This window comes from Berghia stephanieae, chromosome 2 (genome assembly GCF_034508935.2).
Source record: "Berghia stephanieae isolate SIO BIC M18660-M18661 chromosome 2, UCSD_Bste_1.3, whole genome shotgun sequence".
Taxonomy (NCBI): Eukaryota; Metazoa; Mollusca; class Gastropoda; order Nudibranchia; family Aeolidiidae; genus Berghia; species Berghia stephanieae.
Window position 1 is genome coordinate 41982475 of NC_088361.1, and position 3621 is coordinate 41986095.

General features: G+C 31.3%; 1 protein-coding gene across 2 annotated transcripts in view; it reads left to right on the forward strand.

Moving 5' to 3' along the window:
• The first annotated feature begins 277 nt into the window (after nt 1–277).
• LOC144964904 (sulfotransferase 2A6-like) overlaps nt 278–3621 on the forward strand; it is a 16060-nt gene continuing 12716 nt past the window's right edge. Inside the window, exon 1 of one of the 2 annotated variants that reach the window (XM_078899640.1) lies at nt 278–404. The gene's annotated coding sequence lies outside the window, so the exon portion shown is untranslated. Of the gene's footprint in view, nt 405–1021; nt 1620–3621 lie in introns of those variants that run through there. The other variant, XM_078899639.1, reaches the window with a different exon arrangement.

Below are 3621 nucleotides of genomic sequence, written 5' to 3' on the forward strand. Positions count from 1 at the left end.
AATAATGATAATAATAATAATAATAATAATAATGATACCTAATGCTGATAATAATAATAATAATAATAATAATAATAATAATAATAATAATAATAATAATAATAATAATAATAATAATAATAATAATAATAATTTCGAGTGGAAAGTTAATCGACCGAGTATTTCCCAAATCGTGCCATCGATGAATGAGTTAACTCCCTTTGCATGGTTACTTTTCCTGTTAAGTAGTAAGGGGAGGGGTAAAATATAGTACGACTTTCATTTCTTTGTATTTATTACACTCGTTATTTTTATCGTGTCAAATAACACTTCGAGCTTGCGAGAATGTGGTGTTGCACGATAAAAATATAAAGAGTTTAATCAATACAAAGAAATGAAAGAATACGTTTATTCCACCCTTCCAAGTAAGATTCTTAGATATTTATTCGTGACCAACCGTATGGTAGAAAAGTTCTTTGTTTCGCTATAATTTGTGTTTTTCTCCATCTCTTTGAATGACAACTTGACCCCCCCCCCCCCCCTTTCCCCAACAAAAAAAAAATAAAAGAAAAGAGAAGAAAAACGTTGAATTTGTATTCATGCGTATCCAAAGATTATCTTTAATCTTTTACATCTTATTTTGAAAGAATAAAATAAGCGAAATATGTTTTTGCAATCGTTGAATTAATTCTTTTTATTCAACGGGTTTAAAGCATCATTCAACGATTAAGTATTGACTAAGGAATGATAGGGTTTTCCAATGATGGGTGGGGGTGGGGGGATAAGTGATTAATATTATCTGTCGATTTACTTATTTTCATATTACCGGTATAAAATCTAAGGAGGACTACAGGTTTTGACATAACATTGATATATGCGGGATGTCGAGATACAAGTTGTAGATGTAAAACTTACAGGTCGAATCGTGCTTGGAGCACAGTAGGCGCACGGCGCAACCATAGATAACAGATACGCTCTAGAAACTAAAAACGAATTATAGGTTTGTGAAATCCCGCATTGTGTTGATGGAATCTGTAACCGTGACAAACTGTTACACATGCGGCAGTGAATCAACGTTTGAGAGAACGTCTTGTTCAACTACACATCATCACCCAGTCATCCAGGCTAAGCTATGGCCTCCTTTCATTACACACACATCTAAACACACTAGAGCAGTACGAAATACACAGCCAATAATTGATTTCTGTGAACTCGTCAAACTGACATTCACGTGTGTTGAATTACCACTGAGATATCGCCGAATTGCAACACACTTGTTTTGATTCTGCTTGTAGTGCCAGAGTATGCTATCGATGTATATTATTTTGAGTGATTAATGCGTATGCATCATAACAGCTGTGCACCAAACAAAATTATTTTCCTTACACACTGTTTACTATCGCAGACAGCTGTTATTGAATATATGTTTCGTGGCGGTATTGTTTATATTTTTATTCTTTTTACTTCAAAGAATATTCTGTGATATATGCAAAAAATTAGATACTGTTATATATTTGACGTCTGGCATGTGTTCTGCGTGGACCGAGTTATTTGATGATATTTTACATGTGTCAATTGGCTTATCAGTAGGGGGGTAGTCTTCCGCCCTAATTTTTCTTTATCATAGACGACTAATAAAGGTGAGTTGTCATAAATATGTGTGTATATATATATATATATATATATATATATATATATATATATATATATATATATATATATATATATATATATATATATATTATATATGTGTGTGTGTGTGTATGTGTGTGTGTGTGTATGTGTGTGTGTATATATATATATATATATATATATATATATATATATGTGTATATATATATATATATATATATATATATATATATATATATATATATATATATATATGTAATAATATTGTTATTGTGGTATCTTGTTATTTGGGTTGCAGGGGGTACAATAATGAAGCCTCTTTGTAGTTTTCTTCAAGTTACGTGTAGTTTTTAATGAGGAAGGTGTAATATAGTCGATGGAGTAAATGAGAGAGATTTGATAGGGAGGATGTATGGAGTTGTTCTGAGAGGTTTGGTGGCGAGATATTTCTTGATAATGAGGTGTAGTTTTTGTTGTTGAGAATAAGATGTAGTTGCCAGTGCCGCGATTTTGGCAGGCAGCGTGGCAGGCTTCTTGAGGCTTGAGATGAATGAAGAGGGAGTGATAGAACAAAACGAGATCTTATTTTGCGCAAGAGATATGCTGAGTTTTTTCTCTCGCGCAATGCTCAGGGTCGTGATTGGTTCTAAGGAAGGGGCGACACTGTCAAATAAAGAAATAGAAATAACACACTATTAAATCTTACTATCTAATAGTTTTATTTCAATTAGGATTGCCCTCAACGTGAGTCGGGAGGCGAATGACCAATGCATGTTATATAATGGAATAGAAAATGAATATTGGCACTCAGCCCTCAACGTAAGTCGAGTGGCGATACGGCCAAAATAAGTACGTAATAAAATGATAATTAAACGTAATAAAAGAATATTCACAATGTAAAATAGTGACATTGAAATAAGAATAAGAAGATTGGCACTCAGCCCTCAACGTGAGTCGAGTGGCGATGTGGCCAAAATTAGTAATATAATGATAATCGAATGTATCAATAAAACATGAATATTTACAAAGTAAGATAATGGCATCGAATATGCCAACATCATTAATAAAAGCATAGAGATATAAATCACTACCAACAATCTCACAATTTTGGTATAGATCTATGATACAGGGCATCATCAGGACATTATACAACTATAACGATTAATGACCAAGAAAGCTTGACAGACAGACCGATAACTGAGCATACAGCTAGTCAGACAATAGGTACTTATTCCTATATGTGTATCAGGTGACAGGCATATTATTAGGTAGATTGATATGTAGCCAACTGTAATCTCATACTAAGTAATTGAAAAGATAAATATATAAAGATGGGTACATATGTGCATAGGCAGACAGATATAATAAGTATACAGATAGATAGGTCCGTAGGTCGGTCGATAGATGGATGGATGGATAGATAGATAGACAGATAGATAGATAGATAGATAGATAGATAGATAGATAGATAGATAGATAGATAGATAGATAGATAGATAGATAGATAGATAGATAGATACAGATACAGAGAGATATAGATGGATAGATGGAAGGGATGTGACAGTGACAGGATAACGATATCAACAACATTAGAGTAGGCCGATATTATTTACAAATCACCAATAATAAAGATCGTGGTAAGTTTGTAATCGCGATAAACAGATTATTACTAGCACTCATGTAATCAATTAATTAGACTAAGTATTTTCCTCATGACAGATACAAGTTATACAGGCACGTATTCGATTTACTGTCATTACACAAAGGCATTAACAATCCATGGAAATGATATTTAAAAAAAGAAATCACGATGTCAATAATTAAAACAATAAATGCAACAGCAATAATAATAATAATAATAATAATAATAATAATAATAATAATAATAATAATAATAATAATAATAATAATAATAATAATAATAATAATAATAATAATAATAATAATAATAATAATAATAATAATAATAATAATAATAATAATAAGAGCAATGCTTATGACAATGTTAAT